The sequence below is a fragment of the Crinia signifera genome, chromosome 11, assembly GCF_055691185.1.
Source record: "Crinia signifera chromosome 11, ASM5569118v1, whole genome shotgun sequence".
Classification (NCBI taxonomy): domain Eukaryota; kingdom Metazoa; phylum Chordata; class Amphibia; order Anura; family Myobatrachidae; genus Crinia; species Crinia signifera.
In genome coordinates, this window is record NC_139227.1 from 61,507,974 (window position 1) to 61,531,079 (window position 23,106).

At 43.5% G+C, this 23,106-nt stretch overlaps 1 long non-coding RNA gene across 1 annotated transcript; it reads left to right on the forward strand.

Annotated features, from left to right (window-relative positions):
- Positions 1-791: 791 nt before the first annotated feature.
- Positions 792-6,183, forward strand: LOC146046197 (uncharacterized). Its single transcript, XR_014465782.1, has 3 exons — positions 792-1,159; positions 5,786-5,898; positions 6,062-6,183. It is a non-coding gene; the product is annotated as an uncharacterized LOC146046197 (long non-coding RNA).
- The last annotated feature ends 16,923 nt before the right edge of the window (positions 6,184-23,106 follow it).

Below are 23,106 nucleotides of genomic sequence, written 5' to 3' on the forward strand. Positions count from 1 at the left end.
ATATTTCAGACAGCAACAGGATACAGCAGTGACAAATCTGAAATTGCATTAATTACTTCAGTAAATAAATACCAGACAATTGAGGCTTGAGGGATCAGAAGGGAGAGTAAGTGCTGCGTAGGTCAGGCAGGCAGACCCCTCTCCCGGTGCCCCCTCGCATAGCTGGCAACACAGGGCACACAGGGCTGCTCTTACCTGCAGTGGGCTAGCTGACATTGACAGATCTAGGTACTTGGCAGCACCACGCCTCCTGCACCTGACAGCGGGCTTCCTCCCGGGCTACACACCCCCTCGCCCTGCTGCCCAGCACCACATGTCCCGCTGTGTGAGTAGTCGGACTGGGGCTCATCCCTGTCACAAGCAGAGGACATGTGGGGGGTCTCCGTGCCCTAAAGCAGCCCCTCCCCCCGAACCCATACCCCCGCTCACCTGTCGACATGCTCGGTGGGGTGTGTCAGCTGCCCCGCTGCTGCCGCCGCCGCCCGACCCTCTGCACTGTCTCCATGCTGCTTCTGCTTTCCTTCCTGACGCGTGACTCCCCGCCCACGTGACAGGACGGTGCACCAATCTGCACCGCCTGGTACCCGGTGCCGGCCAATCCCAGCGCGCCTGTCAGGGTGAAGGGCCGTTCACAGGAGACTCCAGAGAATCTCTCTGCTGTAGCCTGTGCCCTGCGCTGATTTGCACTTCCGGAACGCCGTTCCTGGTGATGTCATTTTTCAACTGAACTTCAGGAACTGCGTTCCGGACCGTTCCCCCACAAAAATAGCCCTGGCTATACCACCCTGCCAAAGTGGTTTTGGTTGTCCAGGCTTGCTGCATGCTGCATAACATAGCTTTGGGTCAACCAAATTATGTTGATGTGGCCCCTGCAGCAGTCGTGCAGGAAGCTCAAACTACTGATGTTGTAGTGCGAGGTACACGAAGGGGGGATGTGGTTCGTACACGGATGATCCGGCAGCATTTCACAGGTAATTTGTGTGTGTACAATGAATAGTAATGGGGAACCTGTAACACACATACATTGGTAACATTACATTTTTCCCTGTCCATGTTAATTGCCCAGAAGCAGACCAACAATAATGGACAACCCCTGCAAGCTACCCCACCACAGCATACTTTATGGCTGGCAACATGATAACACCTATAACAATGTCAAGTAAGTACTGTAGTTTTCAGAGTGTGCAAATGTTGGCAACTACTATTTAACATAACAACACTTTTATTGGCAAGCTGCTCAATCAGAGGTCTGTCATTCAGGTGCCAACAGGGAGGGGTAAATCTGGTTAGGAAAAAAAACAGTTTGTATCCCTATTGCACACTGAATGAGAAATATACATATAATAATCAGATAATGGTTGCATATATCTTCAGATATAGGGTTAAGCCCCCAGGCCGTACGTCAAGGCATCTCTGTCACTGGGGGTCCCTAACACTGGGTATGGGTCTGGGGTGTGGGCCCCCAATATGCCGGCACAGGCTGACTACTCCAGGGCAGCACACAAATGAAAGTTAGTAGGTGTTAATTAAGAAGCACATAAGTGCTATGTAAGGAGGTGAAGGTGTGGTTAAAATAATACATACAATGTGATAGGGAAAAACATAAATGTTAATAAATCTCTGTATTATCTGATTATTATATGTATATTTCTCATTCAGTGTGCAATAGGGATACAAACTGTTTTTTTTTCCTAACCAGATTTACCCCTCCCTATTGGCACCTGAATGACAGACCTCTGATTGAGCAGCTTGCCAATAAAAGTGTTGTGCAGTTGAGAGAGGCACAGATGGGTCAGCATTAGGAGGGATTGCTGACACCTGAGTGCCATTGGAGAAGCCAGGGGTATCTCCAGGTAAGCTGGCTCTCAGATGTTGTAAGCCATTATCATGTGGCCTTACACTGGGCTATTAGGCCCATAAATTTGTTATTGTGCATGGGATGGATTTGGGAGTGTGATTCCCTCTTTGTTGGTATGGCTGGTCTGCTCCAGGTTGACACACCCTAACACTTTATTAACATTTATGTTTTTCCCTATCACATTGTATGTATTATTTTAACCACACCTTCACCTCCTTACATAGCACTTATGTGCTTCTTATTTAACACCTACTAACTTTCATTTGTGTGCTGCCCTGGAGTAGTCAGCCTGTGGCGGCATATTGGGGGCCCACACCCCAGACCCATACCCAGTGTTAGGGACCCCCAGTGACAGAGATGCCTTGACGTACGGCCTGGGGGCTTAACCCTATGTCTGCAGATATATGCAACCAAGATCTCTGTATTATCTGATTATTATATGTATATTTCTCATTCAGTGTGCAATAGGGATACAAACTGTTTTTTTTCCTAACCAGATTTACCCCTCCCTGTTGGCACCTGAATGACAGACCTCTGATTGAGCAGCTTGCCAATAAAAGTGTTGTGCAGTTTAGAGAGGCACAGATGGGTCAGCATTAGGAGGGATTGCTGACACCTGAGTGCCATTGGAGAAGCCAGGGGTATCTCCAGGTAAGCTGGCTCTCAGATGTTGTAAGCCATTATCATGTGGCCTTACACTGGGCTATTAGGCCCATAAATTTGTTATTGTGCATGGGATGGGTTTGGGAGTGTGATTCCCTCTTTGTTGGTATGGCTGGTCTGTTCCAGGTTGACACACCCTAACACTTTTTTTTTTTTTTTTTAATTCTTTATTAAATTTTTAGTATAGCAATACATAGAGTGTATATTTACATTGAATAAAAATATGCAGACATTTAAAATTTACATGACATGATACAAATACAAACACTTAGACAGTTACAAACATTTGTCAAATCATTTATATTGTTTATGTAGCACCTTCTGTGATCCTTTTACTGCGATGTTAATTACCGCTTTCCATATATTAAAGGGGTAGATTGTTTCTATCATATGGTTTTATATATAATTGTGTCTGGTTGGTCTTGTACGTTTATATTCCTTATCGTGCGAAAAAAACAGTATGAATTAGTAAAGGTATTCAATCAGAAAAGGGTTGCATTAATTTCATTCTAATTAAGTGTTATGTGTGTGTTTTAATAGTTATAAGCAGTGTAATTAGTAAATATATATATATATATATTTTTTTTTTTGTTGTGTCAGTTTTTATATATTTATTCTATTTATGACAGTTTGTGTATTTAATATCAATTACTATTTGTGATTGCCACGTGTTTGTTTTTCTCTACTAAGGAGAAAAAGTACACAATAAAACAGTGAGAAAGTGCTAAAAGAAAAAGAATAGTGTGTATGCTTATCACACTCCACGTGATTGTGTTTTATCTATTCTTTTGTTATAATGTATCATAATAAAGTAAACACTATTTATAATATTTAGAACTCAACCAACCATTCCATATAGCTTCATGTTTATGTAAAGTATTTCGGTTTATGTGAAGACTTTTTTCCTGTTTATATGTAAAATTGATCAGAGCTATCCACTCCTGTATCTCAGGTCCTTTATTAGCCAGCCACGTTCTTGCAATTATTACTTTGGCCAGTGAGGTTAAAATTATGATATAGTTAGAGTGCGGTTCATCAATATGATGGTCTACTACTATACCAAGCACACATTGCTTTATATTTAGTGTTTCTCTGGGTATTCCCGTTTCAATCATTATCTGAATCGCTTTTTGCCAATATTCTGCTACTACAGGACATTCCCATAGCAGGTGAATAAAGGAACCCGGGGTTAATTTACACTTAGGGCATTGATCAGAGGTCCTCCCCCCAAATTTTACTATCCTAGTCGTTGAGAGATATGCTCGATGCAGAATAAAAAGTTGAATTTGCTGTACTTGTAGTGCATTTGTCGCTTTTTTAATCGAGGTTGTGGCTAATTGCCATTCTTTGTCGTTTAACCTCCCGACATCCGCCTCCCATTTATTCTTGAGTGTTATTAACTGGTCGCTTTGTTCTAAGTTTCTTTAGTTTTCTTTATGTTTTTCCCTATCACATTGTATGTATTATTTTAACCACACCTTCACCTCCTTACATAGCACTTATGTGCTTCTTATTTAACACCTACTAACTTTCATTTGTGTGCTGCCCTGGAGTAGTCAGCCTGTGCCGGCATATTGGAGGCCCACACCCCAGACCCATACCCAGTGTTAGGGACCCCCAGTGACAGAGATGCCTTGACGTACGGCCTGGGGGCTTAACCCTATATCTGCAGATATATGCAACCAAGATCTCTGTATTATCTGATTATTATATGTATATTTCTCATTCAGTGTGCAATAGGGATACAAACAGTTTTTTTTCCTAACCAGATTTACCCCTCCCTGTTGGCACCTGAATGACAGACCTCTGATTGAGCAGCTTGCCAATAAAAGTGTTGTGCAGTTGAGAGAGGCACAGATGGGTCAGCATTAGGAGGGATTGCTGACACCTGAGTGCCATTGGAGAAGCCAGGGGTATCTCCAGGTAAGCTGGCTCTCAGATGTTGTAAGCCATTATCATGTGGCCTTACACTGGGCTATTAGGCCCATAAATTTGTTATTGTGCATGGGATGGATTTGGGAGTGTGATTCCCTCTTTGTTGGTATGGCTGGTCTGCTCCAGGTTGACACACCCTAACACTTTATTAACATTTATGTTTTTCCCTATCACATTGTATGTATTATTTTAACCACACCTTCACCTCCTTACATAGCACTTATGTGCTTCTTATTTAACCCCTACTAACTTTCATTTGTGTGCTGCCCTGGAGTAGTCAGCCTGTGGCGGCATATTGGGGGCCGCCCACACCCCAGACCCATACCCAGTGTTAGGGACCCCCAGTGACAGAGATGCCTTGACGTACGGCCTGGGGGCTTAACCCTATATCTGCAGATATATGCAACCAAGATCTCTGTATTATCTGATTATTATATGTATATTTTTAATTCAGTGTGCAATAGGGATACAAACTGTTTTTTTTACTATTTAACATAGGCTTCATGGATGGAGGTGACATGGATCATTGATCTCAGGTGCTTGAAATGGTGCAAAAAAAGTGGTGGCTACATACAGTATGCAATTCCCAATGCTTAACCCCTTCAAATGTGACTTTTTCCTAAAAATCCCATTACTAATAAGCACACCCAACCCAAAGTCCCATGGCTGGTAAAAAGTCACTAGTTGACAATACATAATAGAACAGTGTGGGTAATCATTTAGAAAAAATGACAACAAGTTTGCTGGATGCAAATAATTTTTACTTGCAGAAACATTTGGCCATAGGCCATAGCATATAAAACATTTGCAGGAAGAATCACTGCAACAGTGAATGCAAAAAAGAATAAACATGATACACATGTAAATGCAAAGAAGATTATTCATGTTTAAATACTGCCCCGGGAATTAGCACCCTTACCAGTAGTGGCACCACCACCCCTAGTACGGACACTACGCCGTGGGGGAGTAGTGGGGGACCCACTCATGGGTGTGGAGGAGACACTACTGCTTTGGGTAGATGTGGTTTGGTGCTGACCTAACAAAGTATTAGCACTGAGACAAGACGAATTTGTGTCCCTACATTAGCCCGCACACTTTGCGAAATTCCTCTCATTTGCAGAGCTATGTTCCGCATATACCCCTTCACCGTTTCTAGTTGGGTGGTCTGCACCTCCATAAAAGCAAGTTGTTTCCCCTTAAATATATGGATGGATTGCGCCAACTCCTCCGCACTAGTGGGGGTGTTGGTGGGTGCAATGCTTGTGGGCTGATGCCTATGTGACTGCGTATAGGGGGCTTCATTGACTGGGTGTGCTTGGTTTTGTGCAGGCTCCAACGATGTCACCGTCTCCAGTATGATTTCACTCATGTCGTCGATATTTTGCATGGGATCCGTTGGTTCAGGCATCGGTTGTGAAGGACCTACACATGAGAAAAGAGTGGTAATTATGCTATGCAGATTGGTGTATGGTGGGTCATGTTACCTTAGTTGGAATGGTTAGGTGTTGCTCATGGATTATGCATTGGCACAGGCTACTGTGGTGGGGACAGGCATGTGTGATTTGTGCAATGTGTGTGTGTAACACTATGATATCTCACCTGCAGACTGGACAGTGTCACCAATCGGATGTGGCTGATGTTGGTCAACAGCAGGCTGGGACTCCAGAGCTGGAGCTGTTTGAAAGAAGAAGACATTTTCTATTATTATCATTTGCACCTAACTGGCATTTTTTGCATGATGCAGATAAAAACTTTTCCTCAATCAAACTTTTGGATCCTGATATGATTACATAAGGAATTTGAAGACTTTGAACTGAAGTGGTTATTTGAGTATTATGACTAATTTTTTGAATCCACTTGCAAATAACAGGAAAGGCCAGCAGATTAGACATGTAAAAGTGACTGTAAAGTGCTTTCCCAACTACCCAGAGGATTGATAAGGATTAACAATCAAGTACACTGCAGGCCTACAGTGTTTAGGACAGCACACATTAATAGGATCTGTGGAACTACATAACCCAGCAACATGCAGAGTCCATTATTTAGCAATGCAAGGTAGCAAAATGTGATTTTGCTGGGATATGTAGTTCCACACACAGCAATCTTTTGGACACATAAAGCATAGCAGCATAATAGCATGCGCACATGACGGGTTGGGATCATTTGGTCTATTGCATTATGGTCGAAAGTCATTAGGTCGAATCCATTAGGTCGACATGCTAAAAGGTCGACATGACTCTAGGTCGACATGGGAAAAGGTCGACATGATTCTAGGTCGAAAGGTCATTAGTTCGACAGGTCATTAGTTAGACAAGGTCATTAGTTCGACATTGTCTATGTCGACATTCACAAGGTCGACATGGGGTTTTTCACTGTTTTTTTACCTGAATGTCAACACCGTCGACATGGACACAGTTTAAAGTGCACTGCATCCCCTCGCATCGCTCGCTGCGCTGGCAATGCATCGGGCACGGTGCCTCGCTACGCTCGGCACACTATTTTATTCTCCCACCACGCCCTAGTGGATGGTAGGGCATGAAATACCGCCTGTCGGCACATGTTGGCTCAAAAAACAGTGAAAAACTCCATGTCGACCTTGTGAATGACACATACCAGTTGGCGGTGGAGTGGGGGGCCTGTCTGTGTCGGCAATGTGGATGCCGGGAAGCACCTCCGGTGGGATGATTCGGCGTAGCAACCTCTCATATGCCTTAAAGCAGACCTTCTGCCTAGGGCCACCTCCTGTGCGACAGGCCTCTTTCTTCTCCAGGGCAAGCTTGGCTTTGAGGAGGCGCTTGATGTCATTGTAACGCTTTTTGACGTTGCGCACACTCCTCTTGTGTGCGCTAACTGCATTTACCGTGGAGGTGATACTGTCCCACATCCCCTTCTTCCTTGCCACACTTGTGCGATGATGGTGAGGACCAAGTAGGCGGTCATACAGGGGCAGGAGTGCATGTACCAGGGCCATATTCTCCTCATATGAGAACCTGACTTTCCTCCCACTAGCTGTACGAGCTGCATCATCCTCCTCCACATTTCCAGGCTCACCCTCTTCCTCTTCCTCCTCCTCCTCCTCCTCCTCCTGTCCTGGTTCTTTACCCAGCACCTCCAATTCAGCTTTCTCTGCCTCCTGCACAGGCCAGTCCACCTCAGAGAAATCCCCCTGTTGCAGCTCCTCCTCTGTGTGCCTGGCACTCTGTTCCTCCTGTGAGGACACCTGGCTTGTGCCTGCTTCCTCCTCATCCTCCATAGCCACCTGCTCAGCTTCCACCATGTGGCCTCTCCCTGGCGCAGCTCTTGCTGGGAGCATGCTGGCTCTCCCTGTCCTGCCTTTGCCAGTGCTGGCTCTCACTCCCCTACCTCTCCCAGTGGTTGGGGTGTTTGGGCCCAAGCTGGCTGTCCCTCTGCCTCCTCTGCACCTGACAAAACCTCCTCTCCTCTCCATCGCCTTACTTCCTTTCAAAGGGTAAAATGGCGTCTGCACCCCTTTATATAGGGGGTGTGATGCATATTGCAAGGGACTAAGGTGGGCCAATAGGTTAGCATGTTGTATGGGCTGTTCAGGTGTATTGGTGTAAATCGCACTCCGGTTGGCCGCTAATACGCACATGACCGAACCCAGAAATCGCACTTTTATGGCGTATTACATCGACTCAATTCGCACCTTATCGCCGTCTATCGCCATGTATCGCACTTTTCGGGCGTCTTTGCGCCAGCCATTCAATACGCGATTTATTGGAAAAAATGCGATATAAAAAAATGGCGATACACAGCGATTTGAGTTTAAATCGCATTTTGTCAAAAACGGTAAACCCAATAAATCTCGCCCAGGGTTTCTATTTGAAAAAGAGAAGGAGGCCGCCGTTTTATTAGAATAATGTGACGGGGGGTGCTATCCAGGCAATCGGTTCTGAAAAAGCTATATGTGAAACACGTGTGAACCTGATCTCTGTTACTTAGTATCTAAACAATGTGATTGTACAAAAATTGAAAGAAATGTTGTATAAGCTGTAATAGGAAATCTGCGCATATAGAGAAGGGGGAGTGGAAAACAGTCGAGCTAGAGTGGGACTCAACCTGCACATAAGAAATAAGTGCAGAGACCACTAATCTTAATACTCAGACTGAATTATAGAGCCACCAATAGGGGAATATTACCCCAATACTTTATAAACACTGACCACTAGATGGTGATAAAGCACTGTGCTTAATAAGGCTTAAAGTATTCCACAAATAGAGGGAGCTAACCATGATATTTCTACAAAAAGCCACCAGATGGCAGTAGAAGGAAAAGAATTGGTTACCAACCTCAAACAAACCAGAATCCCCTAAACAATAATACATGCGATATAAAGCCAAATTAGGCAAAAGATAGAAAGGAGACTAATTAATATCTGGACATATACAGTGAATATAACTGCAATTTAGCAGATACACTGAATAAAATCATTAAGGAAAATACCCACTCTGTACTGATATAAAAAATAAAAATAAACTGTCTCAATTTTAGTGTGTATAGAGGGGACCGAAAAATTATCCAATCAGTTTGGGATTCATCCTGCATATAATTAAAATATGCAGTGACCACCACCCTATCAATAATTGGTTCAAAACATAGGCCACTAACAGTGGAACATTATTTGCAGTGGAATATTATCCATACATCTTACATCAATGACCACCAGATGATAAAGCACTGTGATAGAAAAGGCCTAACATCCCAGTAAGAGAGGTAGCTAACCCTAGTACAGGTTGAGTATCCCGTATCCAAAATGCTCGGGACCAGGAGAATTTTGGATAACGGATTGTTCCGTATTTCAGAATATTTTAATATTTCAATGATGTATTTTGAAGTATCTTGCATTTATGTTGTATAAACACATCAAACACATGAAATGCACACAAATATATTTTATTTGTTCAAAAAACAAGGTTTCAAGAACATGAAAAAAGTTTGTGTACTATCTCAGATATTGAATTTGAATGCCAAGCAATCATGTTCTTGTACATATATAGTGCCAGTTACATATCATGTCCTCAGTAATGCTGTTACAAATGTCCCCAGTGAGTTTTTAACTAAAAAAAAAAATTTTTTTTGCACTTTCTGGAATGTATGGTTTTCGGAATAATTCGGATAAGGGATATTCGGATACGGGATACTTAACCTGTACTTTCTATCCAAAAATTATGAGACGGCAATAGAATACCAATAAAGGGTTACCGATCTCAATCACACCTCAAAACCCCCAAGTACAAATACATGCTATATAAAATTGAACAAGGTAGCCAATAGGAAAAGAGGCTAAAGAACAGAGCAGAAGAGTGAATAACACCCATTATAATATTATCCATCATCCTCGGCCGGAATACCAACGAAGCCAACACTCTGTCTAATTACAATAAACAGTCTCCTATCTTCTTAGATATAATCTCCTAGAGTAAGGGTGAAGAGCTGGTAAATCCAACATAAATACAGCCCCCTGCTCCTAAGAATGAGAACCTATTACAGTCCCTATACAGCCAAACTTAGGAACAAGTAACATGTCCAGTGAACACTTTTAATTACTATAACACACACTTTCCTACTATCATAGTGCATGAGCACTTCACTTTATATGCATGTGTGATATGTATGTCCCATTTTAACCTTTAAATATTTCACAAATAGTGGAGCGGGCCAAGATCTGTGGTTCCATAAGACTACGAAGAACGCAGACACCTGGGTCCACTTGATATATTTTATGTAAATAAATCAATAAAGGTTACGTTTTAAAAATAATAATTAAATCATTTCTTTTGGTGTGCATCCCCCATGCAATCTCTTGTCTTTTCCCCTCAATTCATAGCCAAGTTCTGGAGGGCGTTATGTGCAGCATTACAGATCAAGGTAAATTTATCATCTGCTTATCATCCTCAAACAGACGGTCAGACCGAGAGAGTAAACCAAGACTTAGAGACCTTTCTTAGAATATTTATGTCTTCTTCCCAGGATGATTGGATACAGTATCTTCCGTTTGCTGAATTTGCTCATAACAATCTTTTTCACTCCTCCACTAATACGACTCCATTCTTTATCAACTATGGTTTTCATCCTCGTGTACCAGTTTTTCATGCTCTTCCAGTGCAGGAGATTCCAGCCGCAGAGTCAGCTCTTCGCCAGTTTTCTAAGATCTGGAGACAAACACATGCAGCCTTAGTTAATACGTCTGGAAGATATAAGATTGCTGCTGACCGAAGGAGAAGGGCAGTTCCGAGACTTAAAGTAAACTTTAATATTAAACCTGCGCCCCCAATCTTCCCAAACGTACTCCCACCCTGCTTCCCCATGGTCCATGTCCCTGTTCCTGCATCCCCCCCTGTCCCTGCCTCCCCGTGGTCCCTGTGTCCTCAAATTTTGGCTCAATCTGTGTTGCATTATGTTGGCTCAATCCGTGTGGCAAAAAATTAAATTTTTCTTAATCCTGTTGCATAACATGAATTATGGCTCAATCTGGGTGACATGACGTGAATTTTGGCTCAATTTATGGCTCAATCTGGGTGACATGAAGTGAATTTTGGCTCAATACCTGTTGCATAACATGAATTATGGCTCAATCTGGGTGACATGACGTGAATAATCGCTCAATCTGGGTGGCATGGTGTGATTTTTTGGCTCCTTCCATTTGCATTTTTTTCTCATTCTGTGTGGCATCATATTTAAGGGGCAAGTATATGGGGGTCTACTATTGTGTTACATTATGTATATGACAGAGTTATATGACACACCCCTTTTAAGTGGCCACACCCCCTTTTTCTGGAGCGCGCATAGCATCGTCCTTCACTTTTCCATACCTCATCTTTAAAATTTCCACTTCGACCACTGCACTAACTGTGTGGCCACTGCCAAGATCTGCCAAGATCTCTGACTATCCAGACAGCATTAACTGCTGTGCAATGTTTTCCATACCTGAGGTCTTATTTTTGACAAATCTCTTTTTATGGCTGGGCCCCATCCTCCAAACTACTGTACTTGACCTTGGCCGCCCACATTTCTTGATGTGGCTCTGTTCCTGTATTGGATTTATGAATGGCCACACAGTAGCCTAACAAAATATGGAAAGCATTCTGTATGCAGAATTCAGCTGCTTGTAACAGCCTCTAGTTTAAGTAATGTGTCCTATCCCATAGTGTAGTGATTTCTTTCTTGAGTCATGGCATTCTTAAGTATCTCCATTTTTCCATGATACCCATAGGCCAAAAGTTGCCTATTGAGAATCTCTGCAAAAGTTAATAAACGTATCAATGTGCACTTACCTGTCATCCTAACGGTCCCTATATACTACGTGATTTACGCCCGATTTCATACAATTCCAGCGGATCAGACCGCGGCATCGGGTGAAATTGGGCCAAATTCTGTACTTTATGAAATCCGATCTGATCCGATCTCGTGCGCATCAGATCGGAGGTGGTGTCAGGGGATCGTTGCCCGGAGGTGGCGGGCGGCGAGCAGCAGGAGAATCGAAAAAAGCTGGGCATCCGCTGATTGGCTAAAAGAGCTGTCTGAAAGGAGGCCGCTGATTGGCTGACGGAACTCTCACTGAACTCGCCCAGTCTATTAAAAAGGATTTTTTCAATTCTCCCGCCCCCCCCGCCTGTGATACATGTGATAAATCACATCCGATTTATCACATGTAAAAAAATGTGGTGAATCTTACGGAGTTCTCCTTAGGGCAAGTGAGCCTAATGTATGGAAGCCTTTAGAATTGGTTATGTGGTACAGGATTTTGTTTCTGTTTGTCAACATACAGATGTGTCCTAATACATATGCAATGCAGCATGAAATGCCTGACATGAGTGAGCCACCAGGTCCTTTGCAACTATACTTTTATGGCTTTTTTACTTATTCATTGGATTTATGACACTTGTATATTGTGTTTGAGGGGGAAATTTACTAAGGCGAATACGCATGAAATAGGGGTATTCGTAAGGCAGTCGTATGGAAATACAACTGCCTACAAGTATTTTGGACATTTACTATGCCTGAAATACGCCTATTCATATTCTTTTGACAGGCGTATTCATATTCCTAATAAGCAATACGAATGCATGTGCCATTGAAAGAATACGAGTAGGAATCACCATTCAGTCGAATGGTGATTCCTAATTTACTAACCGGCTGTATGTAATATACGACCGGTAATTGGCCGGTAATTGCCACTAAAATACACCTGGAAAAGCATATTTGTGCAGGCTTCAGTGTAAAAAAATAAAATAATAATAATTAAAAAAAACAGCATTAGGTCCTCCCTCATGGCCATAACCATCCCTGGGCTCAAAAGAGCCGGTCCTGGTTTTAGAAATTCACGGGTCTAACTGAGTAGGAAATCCCCAGAATTTTTAAAACCAGCACCAGGCTTAAGGGCCAGTCCTTCCTCTCAAAATACAGGGGACAAAATTACTAGGGGTCTCCCATATTTTGAGAACCAGCACCAGACCCAACAGCCAATAGGGTAATGGTACATCCGGGGGACACTTATTATAAGGTCCTGCGGCCGAACCATTAAGCCCCTGACCGGGCAGCCTGGGCAGAGACACTGGGGGAGTGTGGACCCCAGGGGCTGTCCCCGGTGCCACAGGGTGGTGGTCATCGAGCTGATGGCATTGATGTAAAAATTAGATTTAACTATTGGGTTCTGCTGTAGAACTATGAGTCCCAGCAAGCCTCCCCCCGCAACCTGTGGGGCATTAATGTCCATGCTGGGACTCTTAGTTCCACAGCAGAACCAATAGCCAAATAAAAACACACATACATACACACCAGAGAAGTAAAATTGTATTACACACACACCCCATACATACTGATACTTCCCTACAGTATCTTGACCCGATAAGCATCGGTCCTCCTCCAGTAGAATCCTAGTTATGGTACCTGTTGAAGGAAATTATACTTAACAGCTCCTATGGGGTGGATCGCGTCCCATACACTAGTCCAATTTGGGGCGATTTCACCCGATCCCGATGGATGTGCTCAAATTGTAAGTGTTTGACGTCCTCCTGCGGTCCCGTGCTCATTGGACCTGAGCCAGAGATCGGACCTGATGCCTGGCCGATCTCTGACTCTGCCCCCCTCTCAGCAGCAGGGTTGCATGTAATACATCTTGTATGAAATGACCTCATGTGATACATCGCATGCGATCATGCCGTCCAGGCGGTTCAGGAGGGGGTCCGATCGTCATACACGGCTGCGATACATCGCAGTAGTGTATGGCCACCTTAAGTCTGACAGAGTAGTGGGGGAAGGCACAGACCGGTGTGGGGTGGCGGCAGTGTTGCAGGGGTGTGGTCCAGGCAAAACAGGTGTGTCCAGACTGTTTGGAGTGGTGGTGGAGCTTGGACATTTGCAGAACTTCACAAGCAGCCGATGTGACCAGAAAAGTGGCTGACCCTTCCTGGCTTAGCAGCTAGGCTGTACAGCCAGGGGGCAACCAGTATTGTGTGAGCAGTAAATTGCTTGCACAGTAGTGATTTCCCCCCCAAACATCTCAGTGAGGGACTCAATGTGCTGGGCGGCTGCCGCAACCTATTGATGGGAGTTGTCATTTAGCTAAATTTACCAAAATTACAACTCATGCTCATTCAGGCCCAATGTGCGGGGAAATCCAATAAATTCAAGTACTTTTATGAGTTTAATCAGGCTTCCCATGTGGGGAAAATTAAGGTTAATTAATAGCTCTTGGCATTTTCTCTGTGTGGTAAATCCCATGCCTAATTGAATATGACCCAAAGAATGGTTTATTATACTGATCTCTTAAACAATACAAGAGCGCTTCTCATATGCATTAATGTTACTCAAAATTAATGAGATTTGTAGTTGCCAGCCTAAGGATTTCAGCATTAAAATGTGAAATAAGTACGATATTCAGGTGAAATTAATACATCACTAAATATTAAAAAGGATTTGTTAATTTTAGGAATAATGGTTATGTCCTGGCAATGTGGAAAATACAGTATGGAGAATTCTGGTTCACCCGCAAAGGCAAATTCACTCTCAGATGGACAAAACCATGTACACTGCAGGTGGGGCAGATAGAATTACATTTGGGTGGGGTGTGTACTTCAAAGTGAGATCTATATTGCAGTGTAAAAATAAAGCAGCCAGTATTTACCATGCACAGAAACAAAATAACTCACCCAAATCTGACTCTCTCTGCACGTGATACATCTACCCCACCTGCAATGCACATGGATTTGTCCATCTGAGAGTGAATTTTCGAGTGAACCAGAATAACCCCCTTTGTATGAAAACCACATGTCAATAGTACTTTGTGCTGGGAAATGGGACACCTGGCTGGTAGTGGCTAATAGCACATGTTGACAGGATGCATTTCTGCATCTGATTGTGGCGATCTCCAGAGAAGTGACTCGTTTGTATTTATTGTATGTTATAATAATACAAAAACATTGCAAAAATACTGCTACACAATTGAACAGAAAAGGAAGTAATTATTTTGCTCTAGTAGGGGCAGCTTCTTTTAGTTCATGTAAATAATAGCAAATGATATTTCCAAAGTTTCACAATATTACAGAGTTGCATTATTTGAGTTTTCAGAAAAAGGAAATGAAATGATCTACATAACTAGATCTTTACAACATGCTCATGTAAAGCTCTCACAACCAAGTCTGAGGATAGGGATAGCTACCTCTTGCACAGTGCTTGTGTGTAAGCCAAACACAGTATTAACCACAGTGCAAATATCCTTGTTCTGCTGTGACCCTTGTTATCAGTGCCGGTTGTTACCTATGGGCTACAGGGCTGCAACCCCCCCCAGGTAAAATCTGCCACTGTTCCCTGCCTAAGTGAACCCGGATGCAGTCTGTGAGACTGTACTGGCTTCACTGTGACTGGCATTGACTTCCTATTGGAAGTCCAACCTGCCAGTCACCCAAGGCAGTCCCATTGGCAGGTGTTCCCTCCCTCAGGTGTTCCCTCTACATGGGCTGCTGATCGGCAGCCCATAAAAACTGGGTTCCGCACATGCACAGTACGAGGACGATACTGAGCATGTGCCAGACCCGGGACCCGGAATATGCCTCTGGGGGCTGCTGCAAAAGCAGCCCATAGAGGCTGTGGGCTGACGCATGTGCAGTACTGAAGAAGCTACTGTGCCTGCATCGGCCCCGCAGTGGGGACCGGCGGCTGGGACAGGGACCGTGATTGGTGGAAGCAGGGATAAGCACAGCGGCGGCAGCAGCAGAGGGGGCGCAGTGTGGCAGCCCCCCTCCTCCGCAGAGTTATGAGCCGCTGCTGCTTATTATGGTTCAAATGTTTAACAATGTCTCTTTTTACCACTAAGTTAGAGACCCCGGGAAGCTAGAGACTCCGGGAGAAATTAACTTAGAAGGCCAATTACGGCCGATCCCGATTAAGAGCAGGTACAACTGGGATTATCTGTATTTGGGAGAAAGTACCAAAGAATACACCCAATTTACAAAGCTGCCATATTCTTTCATTCGTATTTTTCGATGGTGAAGTGGTTGGTAATTGGTTGGCGAGTTTTCTGTCAGCCAAATACCGACTGATCAGTCAGATATTTTCAAAACCAGCACCTGCTCCAACAGCCAGCGGTGCTATGCCACAGCTCCGATGATGTAAAAAAAAGTTTAAAAAGTGTCAAAAATAGATATTGGGTTCTGCAGTAGAACTTCAAGGCCCAGCAAGCCTCCCCCACATGCTGGGACTTAGCGAATAACTAGTCCCAGCATGCGAGGCATTTATTAATGCGAGGCAGTCAGCCCCGCTGGGGCTTGTATTGCCACTAAAGAACCAATACTGAAATCAATGAGACCCACAAAAATAAAATATAACTTTATTATACCCTTTGCACCAGTGATTTTGTCCACTTGTCCTTGTAGAATCCAAAATGGTACCAATGGTAGGTCACATCCTCTTCTTTTCCTGTATGTGTTAAAAAAATAATAATGCAAACAAAAACCTAAAACCAAACTGACTGAAGGAAGTCGATATATTACTGTGACACCTGTGATCACTAATTAGCAATACCTGCTGAATGGACATGCAGAGTTTAAATAACAGGTCCAAAATTACAGTCTTTAATACCTTCTGAGAAAACACTAGGCACATTCGTATGTGGTCTTATTCCTCCAAGAAATATTGGGCCACTGCAGCTGTGGTCCGGTAGTCTGGGTTTAGACTCTTGTTTGAGTATTAATCAACTTCTCATCCAACTATTCCCTCCGTGTTCCAGTTTCCTCTCCGTTATGTGCATTGCTACATTAAGCCTTCCCAGTTCAACTATAGAAACAAAGAAACATAGAATTTGACAGCAGATAAGAACCATTTGGCCCATCTATTGTGCCCCTTTTTTTTATCCTTCAGGTAATCTCAACCCTTTTTAATTCTTATTTCTTTGTAAGGATATTCAGTACTTGTTTCCTAGCACGGTACCCATCGCATACCATCGCATACCTTAATTAGATTTTCAGGTCCTTAGAGCCGCACTGTACAATTTTAATATCGCATCGCATGCCATTACAATGGCATGCGATGCAATGCGATTTATAATTGTACAGGCACCCTGATGGGTGATTACTATGTTTTTTTTCCAAAACGATTTTTATTAAATTTTGTCAAAATAAAACGTTTCATGACCATTGCAATGTTGTTTCATGGTACATGACTGAACATTGGTGAATAAAGCACAATAAAACCATCAGTTAAGGCTTAAGTTACAATTATTTCACAGAAATTTGAACAAAACTATCCCTAAGATCTATCACAAGATGTTTACATGTCAGTTATTTCCCATTTGATTCTCCCCTTTTTCCCCCTTTATCTTCAGCCTTATCCGTCTGAAAACATAAGTTACACACAAGAGCTGTTATTAAAGCTTCCAAATTACCACTACTCCTAAACATCGCTATACAGTACCTTAAAGGAAATTTACTATCATTATTTCAACTACCCTTAAATTATAAGTTTCTTACCCCCCCTCCCTCTCCCTCCCACAACTAAGACTCGGTGCATCCTAACCATCAGACAATGACCTAAGCAGGTACCAGGTTGTGCCCTCAAATATTTTCATGACATGCTTCTGCGCATCTTCCTCCAATGAATTTATATATGTTCCCCATTTGGCATATAACTTTTTAACACCTTCCTCCATCATAGGCAGAGTGGCCCTTCTATCAAAATATAGCAGCTGTGTTGATGCTACCTTAATGTCTTGTAGAAAAGGAGGAGATGAGGTGGTCCAGTTGCGTAGGATAACTTTCCTCGCAACTGTTCCAGTTATAGTAAGGAATGGGAATAATTCGTTTTTTCGGCCATGTATATTCCAATTGGAGAAATTTGTGCATAACATTGCCAGAGGGTCTTTAGTAAGTTGTAAGCCACATATGGTATTAATATACATTGTTACTTTATCCCAGAATTTCCTCATTTTCCCACAGTCCCACATATGGTGGAAAAATGTAGCATCAGAGCCCTTACATTTGAGGCATGTCCCCAATTCTCCCGGTACAAAATATTTTCTCTGGGCTTGGGAAATGTATGCCCTATGTAATGTTTTGGTACTTGTTTCCTAGCACGGCCACAATCGCGGGCATCGTGTGCCTTAACTTTAAGGCACACGATGCCCGCGATTTCCCCATAGGCTTCAATGTTAAAATATTTTAACATTGAAGCCTATGCGCGTCCGACGCGATGCCCCCGATTTCTCCATAGGCTTCAATGTTAAAATATTTTAACATTGAAGCCTATGCGATGGACCCGATTTGTCCATAGGCTTCAATGTTAAAATATTTTAACATTGAAAATGAGTGCATTTAACATAGGTAAAAATGGGAAATGGCCCAATATGGGCCATTTCTCATTGGGTATGGCCCCGGCATATGTGTGTAAAAAATAATGGCCCCCCATTGTGGCCGCCACCCCCACGATTGACGCGAACCCGAAGCGTGGCGAGCGCAGCGAGCCCGCGAGGGGCGGCGGTGCGCGTCCTCCGACCTTTTCATTCCCCTACTATCCACGTCGGCGTCCCTCACGGGCTTGACAGGTATCCGCGTCCCCTCGCCACGATTCGGGCTCGGTGGCTCGCTACGCTTGCCACACTATATATTCTCAACTCCACGCCGACGTGGATAGTAGGGGAATGAAAAGGTCAGAGGACGCGCACCGCCGCCCCTCGCGGGCTCGCTGCACTCGCCACGCTTCGGGTTCGCGTCAATCGTGGGGGTGGCGGCCACAATGGGGGGCCATTATTTTTTACACACATGCCGGGGCCATAGCCAATGAGAAATGACCCATATTGGGCCATTTACCTTTTTTTTCTATGTTAAATGTACTCAGTTTCAATGTTAAAATAATTTAACATTGAAGCCTATGGAGACGCGATGGACCCGATTTCTCCATAGGCTTCAATGTTAAATTATTTTAACATTGAAGCCTATGGAGAAATCTGGTACATCGCGTCGGTCGCGTCGTGTGCGTTTTGGTATGCACCCGACGCGATTTTTTCCGACACGACCACCACGATAGAAATCGTGGTGGCCGTGCTAGGAAACAAGTACCAATGTTTTTATGTGAACCTCTTGCAGCATGGCTGAATGCAGTACTTTCAAAGTTTTTTCCATATGTTTATGCAACATTTCCACCAGGGTCACCCCCGGGATATCTGCCTGCCACTTTGGTACCACGGCAGTCCAAACTGCTTCTGGTGAAGCCGGCAAGATATCACCGTATACATATTTCAATCTAAAGGGCTCAGTGGAGCTCAGGCCAAACACTTGTTGTATCACAGTATCTAACATACTGTAGGACCCTTTTTTGATTGAATAAAATGTCTGACCTGGAGGAACATATAGAAGTCCCTATTTGACAGTGAATATTTAATCGATAGATCCTGAAATGAGAGGAGATGCCCCCCAGGATCAAACACATCTTTAACCGCCATTATTCTTTGTTTTTTCCATCTGTCATAGCCCAATTCTGACATTCCAGGAGCGAAACCAGGGTTCCCCCAAAGAGTGTCATACTTGGTGTTCTGGTAGTTTCGATCTAGTCGTTTATTAATGCATAGCCATGCGGAATACGTGTCCATGAATAATATATTGTCTCGGACCTGCTGTGGTAATTTGGCTCGTGGAACGTGGAGCAACCCCACCAAAGAAAACGGCATGACTATGTCCCCCTCCAAAGCTTTGTGTGTATAGGCACAAGATCCCTGCAGCCAGTCTAAAATATACCTCATGAAAACCGCCTGGCTAAGAGCAGGGACGTTCGGTATTCCCAACCCTCCGTCTGCCTTTTTAAGATATACTTTGTGTCTGGAGATACATGTTTTTTTGCCCTGCCATAAGAAAGAAAAGAAGGCCTTATTAATTTTTTGTAAATCACTTCTAGATAACCGTATTGGGAGCATCTGAATACAGTAGGACAGCTTTGGGAATGCTATTGCCCTACCCAACAATGAGAAAGGCAATGATTTCCACACATCTAGCAATCTCATTATTTCCACAATCATAGGGGAATAATTGGATTGGTACAAGTCCCTAGTATTGCCCGGGATATTTATGCCTAGGTATTTAATAGCTTTAGTATTAAGTTTAAAAGGGGCTGTGATGTGTACAGGGACTTCAGCTATTTGAGGCCCTAATACTTGCAGAATTTTGGATTTATGAAAATTTGATATCCCGCGAAAGACCCAAATTAATTTATAATTTTCGTGATGGCTGGTAAGGATTCAGATAGATGAGACACAAACAACAGCATATCATCAACGAAGAGGCTGATCTTCAATTACACAGATCCCAATGTAATACCCTTAAATTGCTGATTTGCCCTTAGTGCTATCGCCAATGGCTCCAAGGCCAACGCAAACAGTAGTGGAGACAGCGGGCACCCCTGTCTTGTCCCCTTCTGGATAAGAAATGGAGGAGAGATGTAGCCATTACACGCTACCTGAGTATAAGGTAATGTATATAAAGACCGTATAGTATTAATAAAGGCCGGTGGGAATCCAAATCTTGCTAATGTTTCATAAAGATGATCCCAGGTGACCAGGTCAAACGCCTTTTCAGCATCCATAGATATTACGACCCGGTCACCCGAGCCTCCCTCTTCCTTCAACCACTGCACCACAGCCAACAACTTACATACATTTACCACCGAGTGGCGACCGTGTATGAACCCGGTCTGGTCTTCGGAGACAACTGTTGGCAAGATATATTTAATTCTCTCAGATATTATTTTAGTTAACAGCTTATAATCGGTATTTAAAAGTGAAATAGGCCTGTAGGAACCAGGGTCTTCCGGGTCTCTTCCCAGTTTCGGGAGCACCTTAACCACTGCGGAGTTGAAATATAACGGTATATTTGAAGATTTCTATCATGTCCCCCCTTTCCCTTCTCTGCTCTAAACTATACATGTTTAGATCTTTTAGTCTTTCCAGGTAAGTTTTGTGATGTAGGCCATGCACCATTTTAGTTGCCCTTCTTTGTACACTCTCTAATGTATTTATATCCTTCTGAAGATATGGTCTCCAGAACTGGACACATTATTCCAGATGAGGCCGTACCAATGAACTACAAAGTGGCATTATTACTTATTTTTTTCTGCTACTGATTCTTCTCACTATGCAACCAAGCATCTGACTAGCCTTCCTCATTGCTTTGCTACATTGCTTTCCTGCCTTTAAGTCACTTGAAATAGTGACTCCTAGATCTCTTTCCTCCTCAATAGTTTCCATTATAGTACCCCTGGTAATATATAAGCCTTTGGGTTTTTGAGTCCCAAGTGCATAATTTTGCATTTTTTAGCATTAAACTGTAGTTGCCATGCTCTTGACCAATTCTCGTTTACCTAGATCATAAGTCATTTGATTTACCCCTCCTGGTGTGTCTACTCTGTTGCATATCTTTGTGTCATCTGCAAAAAGGCATACTTTCCCTTCAATACCATATGTCACTAACAAATATATTAAAGAGCTGGTAACATGTCCCTCCATAGAATGCACTCCATTTACTTCAACTGTCTGTTTCCTATCCTGCAACCAGGTTCTTATCCATTTAATTGTTTTATAATCCAATCCCACACTTTCAAGTTTATTTATCAGCCTGCGATGTGGGACAGGGTCAAATGCCTTACTAAAGTCTAGATATGCCACATCTATGGCCCCCCCTTCATCTAGTATTTTGGTCAAGGAGTCAAAAAAGTCAATAAGATTTGTTTGGCATGATCTCCCTGCAGTAAAACCATGCTGTTTTGGATCCTGTAAATTGTTTAATTTAAGATATTCCACTATTCTTTATTTTAATAGTGTTTCCATCAATTTCCCTACTACTGATGTAAGGCTCACTGGTCTGTAGTTACTTGCTTCTTCTTTGCTTCCGCTTTTGTGCAGTGGAACTACATTTGCTCTTTTCCAGTCCTCTGGAACTGCACCTGTATCTGGTGACTGGTTGAATAAATCTGTTAATGGCGCTACCAACACATCTTTTAGTTCTTTTAGTATCCTTGGATGCACTCCGTCTGGCCCCATTGATTTACCCCCTTTTTCTTGAAAGTTCTTTTAGGACTCTCTCCCTAGTAAATGTACTTCCATCTACCTTATATCTACCTTATTTTTATGACTGTCCTTGCAACTTAACTGTGGTCCCTTCCCTTCTCCTTCTATAGTGAATATGGAGCAAAAATAATTATTTAGAGGATCTGCAATTGCCTTGTCTCCCTTCACCAAATTCTCAGTGTGTGTCTGCAGTCTTATTATTCCTCCATTAGATTTTCTCCTTTCACTGGTTGTGTTGTCGACAATACTAAGGTCGACAGTCATTAGGTCGACACTGTTGGGTCGACAGGGGGGAATGTCGACATGGTTCTAGGTCGACATGGGTCAGGGTCGACAGGTGTTTAGGTCGACATGGGACAAGGTCGACATGGGTTTAGGTCGACATATGCGTAAGTTCGACATGGGTTAGGTGTTTTTTTACCCTAATGTCGACACAGACCGAATTGACCTGAATGAGGCCCTGTTTCATAACTCCCCCGTATATCAGAGTATAAAGTAAGCGGCACTGCGGGTTTGATGGTGCCCAACAGTGGGATTACCCATATAATTAAATAGACGAATAATCACAATAAGACATTGGAGTCCTAATAAGCACTGCTGGGTGTATATAGAGCTACAAGCCGGTATTGCCCAAACGTGCGGGGCTTATCAGGTAATTTATATGTATCATGCACATAACTCTTGTGTGAACATAATGTTGAGTAACAATATGATCTGCAGGGTTAATAAAGTGCGCTGCTTTTTTTGCAGTCCACCTTTAACCAGCATGCTCCCCCCCAAAAATACTACTTGCACACATCTCAAGGTTATACATTGCTGACCCTTCCTTGCTCCCCTTCAAGCTGCAGAAAGCTCCGGCTCGGCGGCTCCCTGCAGTGTTCAACGCAGAGGATTGGTTTTCTCCTCTCTTGTGGGCGTCAGGACCAGGTTGTAGCACGGCCCGGGTAGTGAGGCCACGCCCACCGCCAATGTGTTTATCCTATCCCCCGGCGCAGGATCAGCCGGCGGGGACTTGCTCTGCAGCATAGCCGCCGGGGTGAGCAGTGTAATGGCGGCGGGAGACGGGGGCGAGGCAGGCGGCAC